General features: G+C 37.3%; 1 long non-coding RNA gene across 1 annotated transcript; it reads left to right on the top strand.

The window, feature by feature from the left end:
- Positions 1-4794: 4794 nt before the first annotated feature.
- LOC118763050 lies at positions 4795-25151 on the top strand. Its single transcript, XR_004998801.1, has 3 exons — positions 4795-4917; positions 7924-8022; positions 25054-25151. It is a non-coding gene; the product is annotated as an uncharacterized LOC118763050 (long non-coding RNA).
- Positions 25152-25583: the final 432 nt, after the last annotated feature.

Raw genomic sequence — 25583 nt, 5'->3', positions numbered from 1 at the left:
TTATATGTGTTATATATTGATAATATATCTTAAAGACTCCGCCAGTTACGACGACGAGGGTCCCAGCTGATACGATCAGCGGAACAGCTTGCTCGTGAAATTAACGTGCAAATGGCTGAGCATTCCACAGGCACGTGTACCCTTAACGTAGTTCTCGGAGATAATCAGCGTGACACAGAGAGTGACAAGGCTGACCCTTTGAAATACAAGTACAACTCATTTTTGCCAGCTGAGTGGACTGGAGCAACGTGAAATAAAGTGTCTTGCTCAAGGACACAACGCGTCGCCGGGAATCGAACTCACAACCTTACGATCATGAGCCGAATGCCCTAACCACTAAGCCACGCGCCCTCACTGATAATATATATGCAAATACACACATACATACATGTGTATATAATTTTACATGAAGTTATGCATGTGTGTGTGCGTATGTGTGTGTATATACAAATATACATACGTACAATGTGCGATGGGTAAATTGTCGTTATTTTATATTTTTAATTTCACGCATGCGCATTGTTTGTTTTCGATTTTGTTGACTATACAGTATAGTAGGGTCAGTTGGGCACCGTCTGTGAGAAAAAACAGCACCAAGACGTAATTCACTTTGACAAAAATTTAGAAAATACATACTATATTCCTTTGTGTGTATGTATATGTGTATGTGCATATGCGATTAAATACGCCTGCACATGTATACTTTTAAGTTTCTGTGTAAGTACATATGCAGTTATGCATGTATGTATATATATCATTTTATATGTATGCAAATATGCATATATATACATCTATATATTTTCAACAATTTACAAGAATTTGACAGTTTGTGAAAGAACTGACAAGACTGCTCTTTTCCAAGTCCCTTTAGAGTTTATCGGAGGAATATAGACAGGAGAAAAAGGAAAAGAAAAAAGAAAAGGAAAAGAAAAAGGGAAAAGGAAAATGGTTCGTTAAGTCTTTAGGCTTAAGGAACTTCTTTGCTTTTTGCCTTTTTCTTTTCCTTTTTCTTTCTCTCCTGTCTCTATTCCTCCGATACACTTTAAATCTTTCTGATGTTTGTTAAATGGAATGAGATAAATGTAAATTTACCTAAAAAATTACAAACTGAAACAGCTGTAAATGTTTTTAACTACAATTAAACTGTAACCTTTTAATACTAATGATCAACTTCTAACTGTTAATTATTGCTACATTTCTTTTCTTATCTGTGTGTGCGCGTGTTGTCCTCCCACCTCGGGATCTTTCTTTCTCCTATGTTTCCGACGAAGAGCTCCGCTCGAAACGTCATACCTCCTTCTTCCCTTTTTTCCTGAGCGCCTAATAATACTTTAATTGTTCCACCTCCTCGCGTTGTTGTCTTTTTTGTTTTCTTGTTTGGATTAACTTTATATATATATATATATAGGAGAAATATAAAAATATATAAAAGGAGCAAAAATACTGGAGATTCAGTATACCCCACGTGGCAAAATTATGTAATTCAAAAGGGCACAGCCTTGTTATATATGCTGTTTCTAGCAGGCTCTGCGACTATATAGAGCAGCCATGGGCAAGCTGCTGGGTGTGAGACTTTCTGAACGGCACACCTAACAAAATGGTTACCTTGAATTCTTTTAAGGTTTCTTTTGGTAGTGTGACCTGTCTTATGATGAGTCGTATCTCATTCGTCCCACTTCTCGAAAAAAAAAATGTTGCTCACGGATGCGAACATGTAGAGATTCACTTCTTAGATCTTAGCTCTCCCGCTTCAGCTGTAATAGTAATACTTGAGGTACTAGTAGTAGTAGTAGTAGTAGTAGTAGTAGTAGTACTACTACTACTACTACTACTACTACTAGCGGCCGTGGTGGTGGTGGTGGTGCTTTCTACTACTACTACTACTACTACTACTACTACTACTACTACTACTACTACTACTAGCGGTGGTGCTGGTGCTGGTGTTTTCTTTAACCTCAGGCTGGTTTATTTTTTTTATATCTACTTTATCTAGATGACATCAATGCTTGCAATTGTAATTCGAGAAGTGTGCGTGTGTGTGTGAGTGGGGGCGGGTTGAGATCTGGCTGCTTTTTTTCTTCACGGGTCGAACGACTATGCAAATGCTGCTTTTACTTGACCTGTTATTTCATTCTCTACGTAGACATTGATGTCGCGTGGCATTCTATTAAGCGCTTTCATACGCACCATTTTTTCTTCTTCTTAATGTTGTTTTTTCTCTTCTTATTCTCTCTTTTACTCTCTTTACTCTTTTACTTATTGGAACGCGTATTGGAACGCGTACATCGTATCTCTTTTTTACTCTTACTCCTTTACTTGTTTCAGTCATTTGACTGTGGCCATGTTGGAGCACCGCCTTTAATCAAGTAAATCGACCACAAGACTTATTCTTTGTAAGCTTAGTACTTATTCTATCGGTCTCTTATGCCGAACCGCTACGTTACGGGGGACGTAAATACACCAGCATCGGTTGTCAAGCGATGTTGGTGGGACAAGCATAGACATACAAGCATTTACACACACGTATATATATATACATATATATGACGGGCTTCTTTCAGTTTCCGTCTACCAAATCCCCTCACAAGGCTTTGGTCGTCCCGAGGCTATAGTAAAAGACACTTGCCCAAGGTGCCATACTGAACCCGGAGCCATGTGGTTGGTAAGCAAGCTATTTACCACACAGCCACTCCTACTCTCTCTATACTTTAGTGATCCAACATACTGAACACATTGAAAAACCGAAGTTAACCCCGTGGCTAGGAAAAGGCAGTTTTTAGTTGATTGAAATTTCAGCACTTGCAATTCCATTGTATCTTTTATTTGATTTTATTACTAAAAAAATATAATTTCATTGTATTATTGAAATATTGTCCTAATGTTCGAATTGATTAGTTCACAGAATTTGAAAAAGAGAAAAGAGAATATAGATATAAAATAAATATCAAATATATAAAAATAAAAAGACCAAAAGTAACATGAAATAATTAATAAAAAAATATGCGTAACATCTAGTCACGATATCCACGACTAAGAAAATATAAATGCATATCTGAGTCTAATGCAATGTAATACCATTGATATTCTCATGCAACGAACCAGCGAGAGAGCTTCAAGGTGGTAGCTTGACCTGCTAGAAATAGCAATTAAATCTTTATCAAAGAACAACACACTACTGACTCGCAAAATATACCTTACACCAGTGGTTCTCAACTATTCTTTTATAAATGGATCCCTTTGATTACTGCTTCATTCTGTTGAACCCCGATATCCATTCTATGTTTAAAAACTAGTTTTATCGACGCATTTTTCAACATTCCGGTTTTGTTTGTCCCTTGTTCACTTGTGTAAATTTGCAATAGCACTCTCAGAGAGAACATATTTCAGCGGCAGAAAACATGTTGAACTCTGCGAAATATTAGAGAAGCAAACAGAGTTGTTTTCTGCAATAAATACTTCTAAATCAAAATTTTTCCACGGACCCTTAAAATACAGTAGTATTTTAAGGGTCCGTGGAAAAATTTACTATCCCCAATTTACTATTTTGCCTGCTCCCCCCAACCACCAAATTCTTATATGCACTCCGTTTGAGAACTATTGCGTCAGATAATATGGTCACATACGTGTCCAGTAGATAGAGGGAAAAGCCGGGGCGAGTTGCTAGAATAGGCAATAAGTCATTTTTATTTATCTCTAGTTCAGTCTTGTTCCAGTTGATCCGATGATGAAAGAAATTCTATTAATGACTAACCAGTATTTTATATATTCAAATCGAATAATCAAACATTAAAAATAACAATAACATACAAGAGGGCGTGTGCATGGAATATATTAGCTTGACACTTGATAAAAAGAGAAAGTTTTTGACGTTTCGGGCGTAGCTCTTTGTCATGAAGGAAGACAGAAAAGTTCAGAAAAGGGAAAATATCACCAACAATACGTGTATAGTCAAAATTTTGACAGGGGATGTATGTATGTGTGTGTGTAATCTTTTACTTGTGTCAGTCATTGGACTGCGGCCATGCTGGGGTGCTATCTTGAAGGGTTTAGTCGAATAAATCTACCCCGACACTTACTGTTTTTGTTTGTTTTTAAATTTGATATTTATTCTGCCGGCCTCTTTTGCCGAACCACTAAGTTATGGAAGCATAAGCAAACCAATACCGGTTATCAAGTAATAGGGAGACAGACATAAACACACACACACACACACGCACATACACACACATGTACACACGTACATGTACACACCCTTATATATACATATATATGTATACATATATGTGCGTATCCATGTATGTGATTATATATGTATATGCATACATATAATATATGTGTGTGTATATGTGTGTGTGTGCGCGTTTACGTCATGCACGCACACATCATAGATATTTTTTGTGTGTATGTGTTGTGTCAAATATTAAGCGAAGATCAATTTGTAGAAGAGATACTTGTGAGAGAGTAAATAAAATAGATAAACAGGAAAGGAAGAGAGGGGGAATAAGGAAAGAGAGCAGGAGAGATAGAAAGAAAGTGGGAAAGACAGAGAGAAAGAAAAAGGAAATTGAAGAGAGGTGGTGACCAACAAATCAAAACAAATGGAAACAGTTTTCTGTGAAAAGATTATTGCTTTACAAATGGTGCTAGCAAGAATTCCTGAAAATAAACACACCTGATGCTAATATTAACGGTTATGTTAACATTCTGAATTCAAATATCACTTAGGTCTGCAATGCTTTTCTTCCTTCCTTCCAGGGTCGATAAAATGATACCAGTCACGTTCTGAAATTGATTGAATCGATTATATCCCGCCACTATATAAGAAACTAATTTAATGATAACCGCCATTTTCCTCTGTTATGCTGAATGATGAATTTCATTGAAATTAGTGAATATATGCGCAGGAGTGGCTGTGTGGTAAGTAGCTTGTTTACCAACCACATGATTCCGGGTTCAGTCCCACTGCGTGGCATCTTGGGCAAGTGTCTTCTGCTATAGCCTCGGGCCGACCAAAGCCTTGTGAGTGGATTTGGTAGACGGAAACTGAAAGAAGTCCGTTGTATATATGTATATGTATATATGCATGTGTGTGTTTGTGTGTCTGTGTTTGTCCCTCTAGCACTGCTTGACAACCGATGCTGGTGTGTTTACGTCCCCGTTACTTAGCGGTTCGGCAAAAGAGACCGATGGAATAAGTACTGGGCTTACAAAAGAATAAGTCCCGGGGTCGAGTTGCTCGGTTAAAGGCGGTGCTCCAGCATGGCTACAGTCAAATGACTGAAACGAGTAAAAGAGTAAAAGAGTAAAAAAGAGATACGATGTACACGTTCCAATACGTTATACTGGAACGTGCATATATATATATATCTCGTATAATGAATATTATATACTATATACTGGATCATATACATTAATCTGTGTTTTGAAATGTATGTATTATATTATGTATGCTCTATATTTAAACAGTTATAATATGTTGTATGTTATAAAATGAGATCTTTTCTGTGAAAATTTTAAAGTTTAATCAAAATCTTAAAATTTCAAGTATTAATATAATTTTTCATGCTGAATATCAGGGGCTAATTAACTTTTTTCAGAAAAATCTTTTAAAAATGTTAAAGACTTTTTAAAGTTTTATAATTTTTACCCAGGAAACCGGATTTGGAATCTGTCATTCTGTGCGTGACTGTTGTCAACTGCAAACAAATGAAATATTGGCGGAATTCTGCTTTACGCACGCCATATAACCCCTTGTAACTTTTTATTATTTTGGGGGAATCTTCAGAAAACTTTTGCGAATTTAATGTCAATGATTACCATACAAAACTACCCCAATACACCAAATACAAAATTAATAGGAACAAAAATTGAAGACAGTGAAAAGTGGCAGCCGAGCAGAAAAGATCCATAAATTGTCTCGTCACTTATACCGTTTTGGACCAATTTCTTTCTTCTTCTTTTTTTTTTTTGCATTATGCACTTAAAAACATCGCCCTATTGAAATCCCTTATATTCATGCATACAGTACGAACGATATACATTTATAGAGTGAGTAAGTTTAACGCGAGAAAGTGAAAGAGAAAGACAAATGAGACAGATCTGTCGCTATCACAGATTTTGAAATTTTAAAATTAAGTGGAAATTTTGAAATTTGTTATATTGGTGTACGTTTTCACAGTGAATCCGAGTTTGCAATTCATATATTTCATAAAATGTTTTTGAAAAATGTTACCGATGTTTAAAGTTTGATCATTTTACCCAGTCAGAAAACAATATTTTTGTACTTGATAGCTGTGATGAAATGAAAGTAAACAGAACGAGAGGTGTTAAACAAAATGAACAATAGCTTGATGCTGATAGATTGAGAGAGGAAGCGTTAACGATCTAAAAGATGAGTTATTTCTCGCAGAATTCTTTTATTATTATTTACGATCGACATTGTCTGTGGGACGCAGAATTCGAAAATCAAATTCATTTTGGGGTTTAACCTTAACACTCATACATAACTTCTTTACGGTTTCGACCTACTCAATTTCAAACAAGTTATGTCGCGACCTATAGAGAATGGCATCTGTTCAAGATACAGCGAAGTAGTATCGGATTGAGAAGCGAACTTGTTAATCAAAATATGCAACATAATTTTATCTTTCATTTTTTTTACTTGCTTCAATCATTGAAATGTGGCCATGCTGGGGCAACGCCTTGAACGGTTTGGTCATACAATTCGTCCCCGTACTTATTATTTTTTTAAAAAGTCTATTTGATACTCATTCCATCGTTCTCTTTTACGAAACTACTAACCGATTCCGGTTATCAAACGGTGATGTGGAACAACCACAAACGATAAGACACACAAACATATAGATACATAATATGCACGGACGCACACAGAGACACACGTATACATATGTATGTATGTATGTTATATATATATATATGAATATATATATAGGTTGAAAATATGTGGAAAAGCATATAAAAAGTGGAAGAGAAATGCCTTCGTTTCACTTAGTTTAATACTTTTTTATAAAGAAATTATTTAAAAATATATACATATTTTATGGATGTAGTGATATGCAACCGGTTTTCGCTATTTAAATTTGCTTTTCAAGAGACATTGTGAAGTAATCAATTCTTGTGACAAAGGGGTCTCGCCATCTTGGATGCTTGAAAAATAAGAATGAGTCTAGAGAGTGGACCAAGGGAGGTAACAGGTGGCAAGTGAGACAACTAACTCCTCAGTATAATTTTTGAAGTGGCCAAGTTTGTATATTAAGGTGTGGTCTGTACTTTTGTATGAACAGATTTTTCTCGTTGAGGCGTTCTTGTAAGACGATTGAATCTTTGCATTGGTATAATGGAAAGATATGGAAATTCGGCGTTTTATTTCTTTCGCATCTGTCGATATGTTCGCTCAGGACTATCTGCCTGTATTGAGAAAAACGAATCTGTTCTTTATACAGCGTGACTCTGCCTCTCAAAGTAAGGGTCGTTTGGCCCACATAATTGTGTCCACAACCTGAGCCGGTTAGGACATAGATAAGGTTCTAGGAAGCACATGTGAATTTGGTCTTAATTGAGAATTTTTCTCCTTGCTGAAATGTGCCTTCAGTTAGGTATGGGCATATACCACAATTAGGTCGTCTGCATTTTTTAATTGTTGGTAATGTATGTATTGAGTATAGTTTTGCATTTGTTAGGAGCCGCTTGAGTGATTTGTGTGGTCTTTTGCATTTGAGGAGTTTATGTGTATTTAGAATGTTGTTCATTTTCGGGTCTTCAGTGAGCAGAGAGAGATTTTGTATAATTGTGTTATATGCTTCATTATTTCTGTGGTTGTGGGTTGATATGTATAGGGGTGATTTAAAGCAAGGTGTGGCTTTTTATTTTGTTGTCCTTAGTATTTATTTTTACTTGCAATAGCAGGTTCTTCTGGTCAAGCTATCGTATCTTCAGCTGCTTCAGATGCCAAGAAATGAAAAATTGTCAATGTGTAGTACAATGGTTTTGCTAAGAAGTGGTGTAAGTATTGTTTTGTTTTCTGAAAAGGCGACGTTTTGGAATTACGACACTTTTGCACAATAGCAACGATGTATATATATATATATACACATGCATATAATGATAGTCGTTCTATATCTGCCTTAGGGTGGTGCATTCTAAGCATTGTCAACAACTTTCGTATTTTTCTGTTAAGATTACATATTTCAGTAATTGAACAGTAAATGATATTGAAACTGTAAGTCACGACTGGTATGGTTAAATTATTGATCGCTTCGATTCATTATTATTATTATATTATTATTATTATATTATTATTATTATTATATTATTATTATTATTATTATTGTTGTTGTTGTTGTTGTTGTTGTTGTTGTTGTTGTTATCATCATCATCATCATCATTTGTAGCATAATTACTATCTATCAGATTATTAGAGGTTGAACAAGGATCAAAATGGTTATGATACTTAAATTGTTTCTTATATCCTGCCTTATATAAGGCCGAATTATAGAAATCACATTTACATTTGCGGATAATTTAGAGATCCTAAGAGATGTTTTTAACCAAAATTTTTTCTTATATTAGTAGGGTGATTGCTAAAAATGATAATGTATTTTTGATTCATTAAAGGTTTATAATATGGGAAATATAAGGCTGTATTTAAGTTGAGCGTAAGGTCAAGGAAATTAACTTTTGTTCTATCATCATGGAAGGCAATACTTAGGTCCATATTACTAAAGAATTTAACAATATCATTTTTAATATTATGTAATTTTTTTGTTAGAGATATTTTAGAGGTAAAGGAGGTAGTCATCGCGATATAAATCACCGAGGAAATATGGGAATTTCTGACAGAATATAAATACCGAGGAAATCAGAAATTTTAACTGAGTCAGAGGATCCCCATAGATGTATCAAAGTAGTCAGGTTGATCTTTAGGAACCCAAAATTTAGTATCAAATTTGATAATGGATTTTCTAGCTGTTAAAATAACATCAATTTCATACACTCTCATGTTCCAGATCGGATGCATTACCAAACATTATGAATATTATTTTCGGAATTTTCAGTGGCTATACTGTATAACATTGGAAGCAGAAACAGCTGTTAGATGGGATACGGTCTATTGGAATTTAATTAAAAAATAATAACTGATGTTACCAATTATTGTTTATCAGTATTTCTCCATTACGTTATATATGCTGAATACCCATAACCATTAAGCCACGCAGCTTTATACACACACACACGTACACACACACACACACACACACACATACACACATACACACACACACACACACACATATATATATATATATATATATATATATATATATATAACTGAGGAATAATTAATTAGATAAATAAATATATAATATACATAAATAATAATGAATTAGATCGATAGAAATTAGGTTAATGGATAGATAATATATGGATAAATAGTCATAGGGTACGTATGCATGTGTGCACAGATGTATGGACGTATATTGAATAGTAAAGCAGGTTAATAGTAATGTATGTATGTATAAATTAAAACAGAAATGAGAAGGCAAACTGTTTGGAAAAGACTTGACAAAGACATTCAGTTTAGATATTTAATAAAACGGTATACATAAACTCTAACAACATTTTTTAGAACATCCAAGCTATTGGAACATCATGCCAAGTGAGGATTCCATAGACCATCATCAGAGAAAGAGAGATTGCTCAGATGTAACAGTGAATAATGATATTATTGTAGTTGATTTTGTCGAGAAAGGGAGGGGAATTCCAGTTAAAATAAGTATTGGTTAGGTAGATCCGTGAACAAATGAAGAAAACCGGTTCGGCAAAAGACACCGATAGATTAGGTAGCAGGCTTTGAAATGAAATGTCATGGAGTAAATTTATTCGACTAAAACCCTTCAAGGATGTGCCCCAGGATGGTCGCAGCCAAATGACTGAAGCAAATATATAAGTTAAAAGATAAAAGAGAGATATAGGCGAAGACGTGGCAGTGTCGAAAGAAACTTGCTTCCAGCCACATGGTTCCGGGTTCAGTCCCACTGCGTGGCACCTTAGGCAAATATCTTATAACCTCGAGCTGGCCAAAGCCTTATGAGTGGATTTGATAAACGGTAACTTAAAGAATCTCGTCATATATATGTATATTATATATATATATATATAATATATATATATATATATAGCAAATAAGAAAATGGAGGAGAACAATAGTGGTTCATCAATTTTTGGACATTAAATAATGCTAACTTATTTATAATTATAATAACATACATACATATAGCATATTATTACATATAAGATATAAGATATAAAATATAGTAATATATAATGATACCAGTAATTATTATAAAAAGCATGAATATAAATTGGTAAATTAACCCCTAACTTTCTTGGAGTTATATATATATATATATATATACCATACATGCATATAGTTACGATTTTATGCACCCAACGAAGCATTATTGTTATGCTGGACCTGTTGCTAACGTAAAAAGATATGGAATGATGAAGCTATTTCTTTGTTTTCTGAAAAAGCAACACTTTGGACTTACGATGCTTATGCATAATAGCAACGATATATATATTTATGTGTGTGTGTGTGTCTTAGTTTCTGTGTTTCTTTACCCCACCATCGCTTGACAACCGATGTTTTTATGTCTTTCTAACTTAACGGTTCGGCAAAACAGACCGATGCAAGGCTTGCAAAGAATAAGTTCTGGATTCAATTTCTTCGATCAAATCCCTTTAAGCCGGTGCTCCAGTTTGGCATCAGTCTAATGGCTGAAACAAGTAAAAGAACAGATATTGAGAGAGGGAGAATAGTAGGAGGAGAGAGAGGGGAAGAGAGCGCGCGGAGAGAGAGAGAGAGAGAGAATGAGAAGAAGAGAGAGGTAGGAAGCGAGAAAGAGAAATTAGCGGTGTTAGCTGACATGTTGGCTGGTTGTTGAGATGGTTCCATAGTTATTTGGTTGATTGGCAGGGACAACAGGCAGACATTGCCTCAACACTAGAAGCATGAATGATAAAAAATAAAGTGTGCGCATGTGAAGCTGGCTGGGTGTGGGAGGTAGTCTATTAATACGGAATAAATAGATGAAATTCGGCGAACTTGAAATTCGACAGAGACGATGTATTTTTGTAAAGAGCAGATGTAGGATAAATGCGTTCACAAAATACATAAATAAATAAAATAAAATAAAATAAATAAATGAATAAACAAGTAAAAAAAAAAAATTATAAAAAACATAAAACAGAAAAAAGCGGAATAAATCGTTAACAAGCACAACAAAACTAACAAAATAAAACGCAGCTCCACCCCAGAAGAAATCTTTAACACCCCGACTCCACTCCATACCTTTATACGCATGCATATACGTAGACAGATCAATTGAAATACAGTCTTAAATCAATATAGCTTGTACAATGATCTCACGTACATTCAAATGCGCGTACGGGATTAGTACAGAGTCGGTTTACAGACACGTATGTCGGTATTAGTCGATATTCAAATTTATATATAAAAACATATGTATACATAATACGCGTATCCGCAGATACACGTAAACTCACTCTACATACATACATACATATGTGTATATGTATGTATATATGTATGTATATATGTATGCATATGTATGTATATATGTATGTATATATGTATGTATGTATCTATGTATATATGTCTATCCTATACTATCTATCTATCTATCTATCTATCTGTCTGTCTGTGTGTCTCTGTGCGAGAGAGAGAGAGAGAGAGAGAGAGAAAGAGAGAGCGAGAGAGTGTGTGGGTGTATGCATGTGTATGTATATATGTATGTATATATGTATGTATGTATCTATGTATATATGTCTATCCTATACTATCTATCTATCTATCTATCTATCTATCTATCTATCTATCTATCTATCTATCTATCTATGCAGACTTGAAAATTTTGGCCAAGGTGCTAGCCAAGAGGTTGGCGCTGTCATCGAGAAACTGGTCGACAAGGCGCAAACATGCGCCGTGCCAGCCCGGACCATCCATGACACCTCCATCTGATGCGCTACATCATAGACAGGGTAGTTAACGAACCTGGCATGGGTGGGGCCTGATCAACTTGGATCAATCAAAAGCCTTTGATAGGGTAGACCATCGATACTTGGAGGAGTCCTGAGAGCGGCTGGTTTCGGTCGTCCCGTCTTTCCGCGCTGGATAGCTGCCTTGTACAGAGGCATCCGTTCGTAATTCGCGTAATGGACATCTATCGAGACCTTTCGACATTGCACGTTCGGTCCGTCAGGGACCCCCTCTCGGCGCTTCTATACGTATTGACTCTTGAGCCACTACTGCGGAAGCTGGCGACTCTAAGGGGCATCCCGCGAGAATTGGGATGCGGGACGACGTGTCTGCATACGCGGACGACGTCACCGTCATAGTGTCTACCACGAGCACATCGAGCTGGTCGGCGAGACACTGAAAAACTACGAAGCGGTGACAGGAGCGAAAATCACCGGGAAAAGTCAGTGGGCTTGCGACTAGGCACCTGGAGAAGCAAGCCCATGCCGTCCACCAGCGCCTCCGTCGTGGGACGCTGGACCGACGGCCCGGTTGAGTTGCTCGGGGTCTGGTTTGGTCCGGACCTCCAAGTGGAGAAGAACTGGAACGAGATAACGAGTAGGGTGGTCACTCTCGCCCGGCAATGGGCCGAGAGGAACTGTCCCTAAAAGGTCGAGCGGAGGTGGCGAACACGTAACATCGCGTCCGTCATCTACTACCCTGACCGTCGTACCTTGTCCCGACCCTACCATCACCAAACTACAACGCATCCTCTTTCGCTTCTTGTGGAAAGGATGCGTCCCGATGGTCAGGCGATCCATTTGCTGTCAACACCCGTTAAAAGGAGGGCTGGCATGCCGTGGTTGATGATGCGCAGACACGCGCTGAGACTGCGACATCTCTGGCTCTATGTAGACGACGGTGAACAGGTGTGGTCGCCGTTTGTGAGGCACGCTTTCCCGCAGCTCGTCTCCATGACCGAACTGCAGTCGTGGATCAAAAAGAGGCCGAGGAAGGGCGAATGGCACCGCGAGTGTCGCGTTGCTCTCAAGCAACTCTGCCGTCCTGGGTCGACCTTAAGTGACTTCAACACAACCAAAGCATTCTATAGGGGTTAGTGGAGGGGAGGTACGACGACGAGCTCGGGGCGAACCTGGACGTCGACGAGGAGTACCTGACCCGCCTGTTCGGGACGACTTTCGGGCCAGGGCCATGGACAACTTCCAGAGATCCCTGGCCTGGCAGTGCTACGAGAAGCGCTACCCGTTCGGATAAGCTCTACAGACACGGCTCGAGAAACACGGGGCCGACCTGCCCGAGATGCGGTCAGAGCGACGAACCGTTCTGCACGCACTCTTTCAGTGTCCAACATTTCGACCTGTGGGCTTATGTCGAACAACTGCTGTCACGTGTGGGACGAGTCGGTTTATCAGCTGAGTCTATCGTCAATATTGTCACGCCTCCTTCCTTCAAACGGGAAGGAAGAGCTATTTTTCATCCTTGTGGCTATGGCGAAGATGTATCTGGTGGACGCGTCTGAAAGGATTGGAGACAAACACTTTCCTCTCTGGTCAATCTCTCATCAACTTCTTCAAGTACCACTTGAAAAGGAATGAGAGTAGAGAGGCAAGTTTTGTCTAGCGAATGTTTTAAAAAAAGATGGGTGAATGTAGCAAGAATGGCACGTATGAATGACGAAGCCACCTTGAGCATAGTCCTATGAACCCAGAAATCGAAAACAGAGAGTTGCTTATTTGCAAAAAAAAAAAAAAAAAAAAAAAGAAATATAAAATGTGACTTCATTGACCGAGGTTACCGTGGTCTTTTCCGCAGGCTTTTCTTTCCACGGGTAAACCTCACCTGTCCTCCCCTTTACACTTCATATTGACATTTCTGTGATAACGATCCCTATTGATCATTTTTTTTTCCTCTCCCCCCCCCCTTTTTTTTTTTTTTTTTTTTTTAAAAACCCCCCTTATTTTGTCCTCTTTCTCTCCTTTTACGATCCCTTTTGATCGAACCTCCCCCTTCCTTTTTTTTTTTTTTTTTTTTTTATACCTTCAAAAGAAAAGCTCTACCTTGTAATTTGTTCTATCTGTGGCAGCCCTGTGTGGCTAATAAAGAAACATATCTATCTATCTATCTATCTATCTATCTATCTATCTATCTAAATCAGTGTCAGTCAAACTCTGTGACGCGTGAGATTTCTGGAGTGACGCGAAAAATATTTTTGGGATTTTCGAGAAACAACGATCCCAGAACATTTGCAAAGTTCGAGCGTAAATATAAATTAATCGTATAAATCGTAAAATACGGTGAATATAAATTAATTTCGTTACACAACGAACAGCACTTTTGCTACAATATTTTACATTTCTGCATTTAAACCGGAATTGTCTGTAAGTAAATTGTTTAGTAGTCCTAGTTGTTTTTAAATTGTTGATTTATTTATAATTTACATAAATTATTTTATGTTAATTTTAATCGATTTTTATTTCATTTTTGGATTTGTTTTGCAAGATTCTTTATGTGAGTTCGTGTGTTGAAGCATATTCTGTTGTGTCTGGGGAGAATTATTTTCTTTTTATGCCTTATAATTTAACACACTCACCGGTAAAATTTCCACTTATTTCTTATTTTTATTTTCCTAAAATTTTCGTTGCGAAAAATAAGAAACAAGTGTAAATTTTACCGGTGTGTGTGTTAAATTATAAGGCACAAAAAGAAAATGACTCTCCCCAGACACAACAGAATCGATTTTTAGTTTAAGTTTTAAACACGGACAAATTTTTATTGAGACCTCAGAAAAATGAGAGAGTCATAGCAAATAAGACGAACACCAGAATAAAAGGTCCACTTCATCAAAAGGAAATATGGTTTTATATTATCGGAAAAAGACAACCCGGTTCCTTTCTGCATGATTTGTTTAACAACACTTTACATGAAGCGATGGTTTTCAGTAAACTTCAACGTCATTTAATAACAAATCATCCACAACATAAGGACAAACCAATAGAATACTTTGAGGTGATAAAAAACAATTTAAATATTCAATAGGCGCAGGAGTGGCTGTGTGGTAAGTAGCATGCTAAACAACCACATGGTTCCAGGTTCAGTCCCACTGCGTGGCATCTTGGGCAAGTGTCTTCTGCTATAGCCCCGGGCCGACCAATGCCTTGTGAGTGAATTTGGTAGACGGAAACTGAAAGAAGCCTGTCGTATATATGTATATGTGTGTGTGTGTTTGTGTGTCTGTGTTTGTCCCCCTAGCATTGCTTGACAACCGATGCTGGTGTGTTTACGTCCCTATCACTTAGCGGTTCGGCAAAAAGAGACTGATAGAATAAGTACTGGGCTTACAAAGAATAAGTCCCGGGGTCGATTTGCTCGACTAAAGGCGGTGCTCCAGCATGGCCGCAGTCAAATGACTGAAACAAGTAAAAGAGTAAAAGAGTAAAAGAGTAATGAGAAAGGCTGAAAACATCTCACCCAATTACCGAGAAAGCACAAATAGCTTGTTACATGACTCCAGCTTTTGGCAGAAAAGGAAAAACTACATTCTGATGCCGAAAACATAATTCTACCAGCCTTGGAGATCACCGTTGACACGATGATTAGTGATGAAGCCGCCAAACAAATTAAGACCATACTTTTGTCTGCCCACACGATTTCTCGTAAAATTCAAGTCAATTCGCGAGACAGTGATGATCAGCTTCTCGAACATTTCACTGAAGCAAGAAATGAACTCGAAAATTTGCGGGCCTTACAAATCGATGAAAGTACAGACATCAGCAACAAAGCTCAACTAATTTAATTTTTGCAAACCATTAGAAGTGGTAAAATCATAAGTCAGGTTTTCTTTTGTTGTGAATTGAAGGAAAGAACGACAGGAGAAGTCTTTAACCTGGCAAACCAAAATGTATTGAGAAGGCTGCGATAGCAAACTTGTTTTAGCGTTTGTTCTAATGGCGCCCCACCCATGCAAGGTGGTGTTGGTCGTAGTATGTGTGTGTGTGTATGAAGATATGCATACATACACGCATACATGCATACATACACACATACATACATACATTCATGCATACATACATACATACATACATACATACATACAAAATACATACATACATACATACATACATACATACATACATACATACATACATACGTAACCACGTGTTTTAGATTTATGTATCTACAGGCTATTGTCTTCATTAATTCATAGCTGGCGCCTGCGGTGTGAGGCACTTCTCTCAACCAATAGGCTGTTGTGGGTGCCGCTAGATGATGGATACCAGTGATGTTATGCCACACTTTCCGATCCATGACGCTGGCCTTTGTACGCTCGAAGTCAATGTGTATACATGAATGTATGTATAACCTTATGAGTCTCTGTGTATTTGTGTGTGTGTGTGTGTGTGTGTGTTTGTGAGCATGTATATGCAAACCTGTGTATTTTGTACGAAAGGGATTGTATATATGTATGTCTGCATGTATGTATGTGTATATGTATGTATGTTTCTATCTATCCATCTAGACAGAGAAACAGACACTCATACATACATACATACAAATTATGGCTGCCCCCTCGTTATCGAGTATGGCCATTGCACGAAGCTTAACTGCTATTGGTGCTGTGATCGAATGTGACTTTTTAGCCCAGCCAAAGATCTACAATGTCTTGTACAGAATTGGCAACTAAAACCTTTACCGGTAATAGCCGGCTGTAGTTGTAACTGGGTTTCATGTACCTTTGCATGTCGTTTAAGTCCTCCTGCCGAATTACACTCTCTTCCACATGCCCGACAGATATGATTAGTTGATTGATTGATTAAATTGACATACATACATACATACATACATACATACACACACTGTCTCTCTTTCTCTACCCCTCATACACACACACATATATATATACGAGCACGCACATGCATACACGCATTCAGACAGACACACTTAGATACAGACAGAACAAATATATAGACACTTGTAAAAATGCACGTAGATAGATACAGATATACACACACTCATATGTACATATACACCACACCAATACATATATCCGCCTACATATACGTTCACACAGATATGCACATATGCACACATAATTTCACATACATATAGACACATACACATGCATTCAAAATCACATATGTTTATCAAGACAAAATAGCAAATGCCGAAATGATTTGCTGGCCAGTAAAAATGAAAAAGAAAAAGAAAGAAAAATAAAACAATTATTTGAATTTAGAAATGAGATAAAAAAAAAAGTACGAAAATCAAAAAAAAAAAAAAGTCGAATCTAAACGAAACGAAGAATAAATACAACCAACTAGCCAACTAGCCAACTAGCCAAAAAGCTAGCATATAAACATAAAATAAAACGAAAAAAAAAACGATAAGAGAATAATCAAACTTAAAATAAAACCACTGATTACTTTATATAATATTTTACTTAATTACAAGCTTGAACCAAACCGTTCAAATCAGAGAGTAAGAAAAAAAAAAGAAAAACAAAGAAAAAAAATAACATCTGGCAAATGAGAAACTGTAAGTGATGGTCGATCAAAATTAGAGGACTGTTTAATAAATTCTCTATAATTACAGAAATGTCTGCTAAAATGTTTAAAGTCTCACTCGAAGAATAGAGATGCTGGATTTATAATTAATTTCTTATCGATTATCATTATTGTTGTTGTTGTTGTTGCTGCTGCTGCTGCTGCTGCTGTTGTTGTTGTTATTATAAAGGCGGCGAGCTGGCAGAAACGTTAGCACGCCGGGCGAAATGCGTAGCCGTATTTCGTCTGCCGATACGTTCTGAGTTCAAATTCCGCCGAGGTCGACTTTGCCTTTCATCCTTTCGGGGTCGATTAAATAAGTACCAGTTACGCACTGGGGTCGATATAATCGACTTAATCCGTTTGTCTGTCCTTGTTTGTCCCGTCTGTGTTTAGCCCCTTGTGGGTAATAAAGAAATAGGTATTTTGTTCTGAGTTCAAATCCCGCTGAGATCTACTTTGACTTTAATCCTTTCGGAATTGATGAAATAAGTAATGGAGTCGATGTAATGCACTAACCCCTACTCCGACCTAAATAATGTCAGGCCTTGTGCTTATAACAGAAATGATTACTATTATCATTGTTATTGTTGTTGTTAATATTATTATTTGCGTTCTGAGCTCAAATACCGCCGAGTTCGATTCTGCCTTTCATTCTTTCGTACACAACAACAGGAATTCATCTTTTGCCAGCACTGAAAGCCAAATAGGGAATTACTGACATTGGATCGGTCAACTTTAGACGAAAGAAAAAGTGTGGAAGTAATATACAGCAAAGAAAGTATATACTTAGTCGAGGAATTTCTCTAGAGAACTCCGTAAGGGAAGGTGATATAATACTTTTTTTAAAAACGGAAAATAGGATTCCATATGACATGGGGGAAAAATGAAAGTTAGCGAAAGCTTTAGTCCTAGGGTCTCCAAAGTAGTCTATCGACTCCTTGGGTGGTGGTGTCGATGGGACTATTCAAGGGGTCGATAAAGGCGCATCTACTTTATTATTATTATTATTATTATTTATTTATTTATTTATTTGTACATGCCTGGGGATCGCTCATGGGGGTCAAGGATCCCATGAAAAGTTCGATGGTCTAAAAGGTTTGGGGACACCTGCTTTAGTCAGTCAGTGGAATAATGTGTGTTCCCTCAATCGGAGCATGGATTATAGAAGAAAGTGCCGGGTATCAATGACAGGCAGAACTGGAGCAACACTCAGTTGCCCTCAGGTTGATGCTATAGCACATGGGTTTTACGGTCAAGGGTATTAGTATAGACGTCATTAGCTTAAGAGAATCATACGGGTATGGTATTATCGAGGAGTTGACCAGTAACAACGTGTTGTCAAGTGTAGGGCATCTGCATAGCTGTCAGGTCTCAATGAATCCTCTCTCTAATGACCATATAACTATCCCAGTGTTATATTTCATTGAACGAACTGAGAAGAGATCAGTCGGATTAGATAGATAAAGCAGAAATCCCATTTACTTCATGTGCGCCACTAAAGATCATTTGAGTAAGTTCTGCTAAGAAGAAAGGTAACAGAAAACACAAAAAGAGCAGCGGGCGCCAGCAGGCCCCCTGAGGTGAAGACTGTAGTTATTGTTGCTGCTGCTGCTGTTGCTGCTACTGCTGCTGCTGCTGCTGCAACTGTTCTTTCCAGAAAAGAACGGAGACAAATGGGATCACTTCATCGCAGTAACACCAGCTGTAGAGGCGCGTGGCTTAGTGGTTAGGGTGTTGGACACATGATCGTAAGATTGTAGTTTCGATTCCTGCACCGGGTGATGCATTGTGTTCTTGAGCAAAACACTTCATTTCACGTTACTTCAATCCATTCAGTTGGCAAAATTGAGTAATGTCTCTCTCTCTCTCTCTCTCTCTCTCTATCTATCTCTCTCGCTCTCCGAGTCTCCCTTTCTCACTCTCCATCCTTCCCTATCAGTCACATTTCAGATGTTCCGCCGGTTTAAGGTTGAAGCAACCGAAAGGCTTGCAATGTCTGCTGGCGACTACACAGACACCTAAAATAATTAACAAATGCATGGTTACATGTTACCAAACACTAATCAATCGCGAGTGACAGCTGGCTGTACACCCTTCTCGGTGAGCCTGTTGTCTTGTAAAGAATCAATATGATAAATTGAACACCATTCAACGGAGAACGATACGAAAGAGAACCTTTTTTTTTGCATGTTGACGCTCCTGTTGAAAACAGTTTCAAAGAAATTTCCTCAATAATTCTCTTTGCATCTCAACAATATCCCTGATATTCCTTGGTCTTTTGCGTGTAGTTAGACTCAAAATTTATGTATAAATGTATAAAGAAATAGGAAGTCTTGAAGTTCGCAATTGTTATATTACAACTATTGTGTTGTTCTTGAACAAAGAAGTTGATTCTAAAGGGTACAAGTTACCATGACTTGGAATATAGAGAGTAACCGATATTTTATCCTGGAATAAACAAGTTATATCCGAGGGATTAGAATAGCGAAGATTTGTCTTTCATATGCTAAACATTGTTGAAGCCATAGATAAATATCGGCTTTATGAATCGTTATAACTCTCCATATAGGATTAAGAATACTGCATCAAAGCTGCGATTAGTAAGCCGATTGTGGATAAAATATTTCTCTTGGATTCCATTGATTGGAATTCTGAATTCTCTGACAGGATCTGGTACTTTTCGTTCGACCTTGAATGCTTTTTTGATTAGTTCAAGATCGGGATTTCACTGTTCCGATTCAAATTATATCAGAGCTGATATATGGCGTTTAATCTTTAATCAATAAATTAAGAATAGCGAAAACACATAAATTATATTTGAGTCTTTCACTAAAGAATAAAAAAGAAACAAAAAGAATACAAAAAAAATGACAAAATGATTTATGTCTAGACCTTCATTTGCATCAAATTGTCTTGTGCTTAGGTATTTCAGGAGTCTACACCCTTATTGTTCCTTTCCTAGTCGAACAATCTGTTGCCAGATAATTAAGACAATTATCTAACATTTATTCATTTATGTTATATGTTTTCTTTTCGTTTTTTTTTAATTTTGTTTTTTAGTTTGTGAACAATAACGTCACTACTTATAAGTTTCTGAGTCATTCACTAATTCAGTTTCCTGCATTTAAAATTTGGGTGAGAACGACATAGGTGCGTTTTTACAACTCGAACTTTACGAATACCAAGCGCTCAATAATGGTAAATCTATTGGGTTATTTCTGAAAACTTTATCCAAAAACTCTAAAAGCATAGCCTGTGTTGTGTCTGTATGGAAAGATAGTAGCTCATCTGCGACTCATTGAAAAGTGAAAGGAATTGGAATACGATGATGACAATGCACTTTAGTTATACAATTTATATAATTTATGCACAATTTCATAGACTTAATACACAGCACTTATGAAATAAATATTCACTATTATTTTCCCATTTTTCCCGCATAAAAATTATATCCCGTACATATACTCTTTACTCTTTACTCTTTTACTTGTTTCAGTCATTTGACTGCGGCCATGCTGGAGCACCGCCTTTAGTCGATCAAATCGACCCCGGAACTTATTCTTTGTAAGCCCAGTACTTATTCTATCGGTCTCTTTTGCCGAACCGCTAAGTGGCGGGGACGTAGACACACCAGCATCGGTTGTCAAGCAATGCTAGGGGGACAAACACAGACACACAAACACACACACACATATATATATATATACATATATACGACAGGCTTCTTTCAGTTTCCGTCTACCAAATCCACTCACAAGGCATTGGTCGGCCCGGGGCTATAGCAGAAGACACTTGCCCAAGATGCCACGCAGTGGGACTGAACCCGCAACCATGTGGTTGGTTAGCAAGCTACTTACCACACAGCCACTCCTGCGCGATATGATACAACATTTACTTAAATTGCATATATCTGCCACGTAAATAAGTGTGGATATTTCACGGAATTGCTCTTATGCACATGCGTTAAGTGAAAGATGATATAAAAAGAAAAAAATACTTGGTTCAATTTTCAAAGAAATACACTTTTCACTATCCAATCACCACCACCATCATCATCATCTCTTTCTCCTCCTTTGTCTCTCCTCTTTCTTTCCCTCCTCTCTCTCCCCTCTCTCTGCCTTTCTTTGACTTCACCATCAGAACATCACCCCTCTACTAAAATCATATTTTTAATTCTCCTCTTCTAACTTCAAATAACCACGTAATAAATGTTACGTTCCGCCAACCTCACGTCATGAAAGCTTCTCTCTCCCTCTTTTTCTTTCTCCCTCTTTCTGTCTCACTCTTCGCATTATCCTCTTTTTTCTTTCTCCTCTATTTCCCTTCAACAAATCACGTGAAAACGTTACATAGTCTCTTCCTCAGCTATGGACGCTTATCTCTCCCTCTCTTTAGCTCTCTCTCTTTTCTTTTTCCCTCTTTTTCTCTAATCACGTGAAAGCGTCATCGACACGCTAAGTAACACAATGACAAGCAGAATTATTATAAGATGATAGGTAAATATATCTACCTGTCTACTATATCTATATATTTATCTGTCTATGTATGTATGTATGTATGTATGTATGTATGTATGCATGCATACATGTATGTATGTATGTATGTATGTACGTATGTATGTATGTACGTATGTATGTATGCATGTATGCATGTGTGTGTATATGTATGGATTCATGTATAAGTGTAGATTTGTATGTTTTGTTTTATGTATGTATTCTCATGCATATAGTTGCATGTCTAGACATGCTCATATATACTTAAATGATTAAACTTCTGGAAAGTTTTTACAAATTTTTACAGTTCCAGCGATGGAGTGGATATATAATCTTCGAATCAGCTTCCTCCTTTGTGATTTTGAGAAACCTAATTTCTCAAGATTGATATTTAGTCAGTGTGTTACATATCCCAGTGTCCCAATAATTACAGGTATAAACCTGAACTTGTAATTTGGATAGATTAACTGCAGACTTCTCAATAGTTCAGCGTATTTTCTTTTTCTTTAATCTTTATCTTTATGTTAACATCCACTGGGTAGCTGGTCTATTGTGTTTATATTTAATAGAGGTCTTCACCAGTACTCCTCTTTATTATGACTGGCTATGGCTTCTACCGTATTGTAGGTTCTTATTTCATTGTCCTCGGGTTAACATTCAGACGGATCTCATATAATGTGCTAGCTACAACATCATATCTTATCGATAGATAATACCGTATTGACATTTTCAGACAGCTGCTTATGATCTGGGTGATATCTTCGGTGTTATCTCCACAAAGTCTGCATCGGTTGTCACATTTTATTGCTTTTCCTGCATTTCTATCCCTTTTGTGCATCAAGTATTTGGTTGGTTGATATTCCCGTTTCCTGGATTGCAAACACATACCCTTCAAAGTAGGAGGCTATTGGTCCATGATAGACAGTTTTGATGATCAATGTTATTATCATCTCGGAGCTTTCTACTAATATATCTTCTGCTCATATAGGCCCATCCTTTCATCTGATGATGCGTTGCGGTAGAGTCGTGCGACTTCTTTGGGCATGTATTCTAGGTTATCAGGCAAAGAATGTTGCTCTTAAAAGTCTTCAGTTTCAAGTATGCAAACTTGGTCAAGGCATACACTTCAACACAAGGCGGTTAATAAATGTTGGCGAAGGGATGCGATACGACATTCAAAGGCAGTCTGGATCGATATTAAGCCTTTGCCGCCTTGTTTTTGTTTTAGGTAGTAGCAGTCTATGTCGCTAGTGATGTGGAAATTATGTGTGCTGGTTAGTATCTTCCGGGTTTTCACATCAATGGTTCTGATCTCACCAAGCGTCCAATCAAGCAATCCAAATGTTGGTATGAGTACTGGCACTGCAAACACATTGTGAGCCACTGCTTTATTGACTGCAGAGAGTTCCGAGATCTCAATTGCCTTTATTCGACTGTAATATTCTTTAGTGACATATGTTTTGTTACACGTGCCATTGTAAGATATGTATTCACCCACCCCTAGATACTTGTAACATTACTCATCAGATTCAGGGGAAACAGTTAAGTCGTTGATGGAGATGATGCTAGTCTGGTTTACAGTTTTCTCTCTTTTCACAAACATATAGCAACCAAACTCCAACCCTATATCCATTGAGAATGGTGTAACCTGGTCAAAACTCTTTTTCACCTCATACATGTTCTTGGCATATAGTCTCAAGTCATGTATGTATGTATGTATGTATTTGTGTGTGTGTGTTTGTGCGTGCGCGCATGCGTGTGTACTTACTATTTTTAGTTATTTAAATTCTTCCTTTGAAGAAGGAGCTGGTTTCTAACAAACGCACAAAACTCCATCTTTGGAATGTAGATAACGAAAACAATGTCACATTTTAAGTGTGAGAAAAGTCTTGTCCAGTTTTACTGTTCCCCTGCCAGATTGTATTTGCAATATGCGAGCCAGTTTGTTGATTTCTTTTTCTGAGAATCCAATCTTATCCAGACTGACAGTTAGCCATTTACTTACCAAATCAAGTGAACCAATTATTATCGAAATAAATGTAAATTTGTAATCCGGATATAGAATCTGGAGGTTTCAAAGCAATTGTCCATAGCTATCTTCTTTCTCTGTGATTTCCAAAGAGATTTTTACATCAACATGACAGCTAACCTCTATGACGGTACGTACTTTTTCTCGTCTGACTAAGACAACAATATCCGGCATGTTATTCTTAAATATGACAGATGTTTTGATGAAAATGTTACACGTGTATTCCTTGTGCTGATATTTACACATGTATTCCTTGTGCTGGTATTTATTCCAGGGCAGTCTTCCAGACAGGATGGTATTATATATTGTTTTTCCGACAACGTCGTGTTGAATAGTGAGGTAGACTTTGATGACATTTTTTGGGCAGCGGCTACTCAAATGTGTGATGTCTTCCACATATGTATGACATAATCTACATTTTCGGTTGCATCTTGGAGCTTCAAGGCCTTCACTGTTGCTTTTGTTTATTAGGTATTTGGTTGCAATCTCTCGTCCTTGGATTGCAAATATATTACTTTCAACTTTCGATGTATGATATGATGTAGCAGTCACGGATCCAAGAGAGGCTTCGCTTCATGTCAATGTTACTGTCTTCTTCAAGCGTTCGGGAAACATAGCCATACATGGTCTATCTTTAGTATACTGAGCGTTTCACCTCCAGGTCTTCTTTGAGGTATGCTAGTCCAGCTGATTCGGAGTTGTATGGGAGATCATCAGTAAGATCGTGCCTCCTGACGAACTCGTTTCCGACATAATATATATCGTTTTCTTCACTTTTCAGCTCAAACTAAATGTATTTATTTTTGCTGCTGTTGTTTAGCAAGTGCCGTTAGAGAGTTTATGTAACATCCAAAGTCTCTCTGTACTGATCTCAAGCTTCTACTTCCTTTATTTCTTCTTCGGTAGAGCCTGTCGATATCACTATTCTTGAGGAAATTTTCAGTTGATATCAGAATCTTGCGGGTCTTAATGTCTATGGAGTAAATTTTTTCTACAGACCAGTCAAGTATGTATGTTCTCTTTACTCTTTTACTTGTTTCAGTCATTTGACTGTAGTCATGCTGGAGCACCGCCTTTAGTAAAGCAAATTGACCCCAGGACTTATTCTTTGTAAGCCTAGTACTTATTCTATCGGTCTCTTTTGCCGAACCGCTAAGTTACGGGGACGTAAACACACCAGCATCAGTTGTCAAGCGATGTTGGGGGACAAACACAGACACACACAAACACACACACACACACACACACACACACACACACACACACACACACACACACACACACACACACATATATATATATATATAATTAATAATTAATTTACATACTGAATACTTGGTGAAATTGATTAATAATTAATTAATTTTACCCTCAATTGTTGAATATATATATATATATATATATACGACGGGCTTCTTTCAGTTTCCGTCTACCAA

The sequence above is a fragment of the Octopus sinensis genome, linkage group LG4 (genome assembly GCF_006345805.1).
Source record: "Octopus sinensis linkage group LG4, ASM634580v1, whole genome shotgun sequence".
Classification (NCBI taxonomy): Eukaryota; Metazoa; Mollusca; class Cephalopoda; order Octopoda; family Octopodidae; genus Octopus; species Octopus sinensis.
Note: the sequence above shows the minus strand (reverse complement) of the source record. Positions and strands in the feature narration are given on the sequence as shown.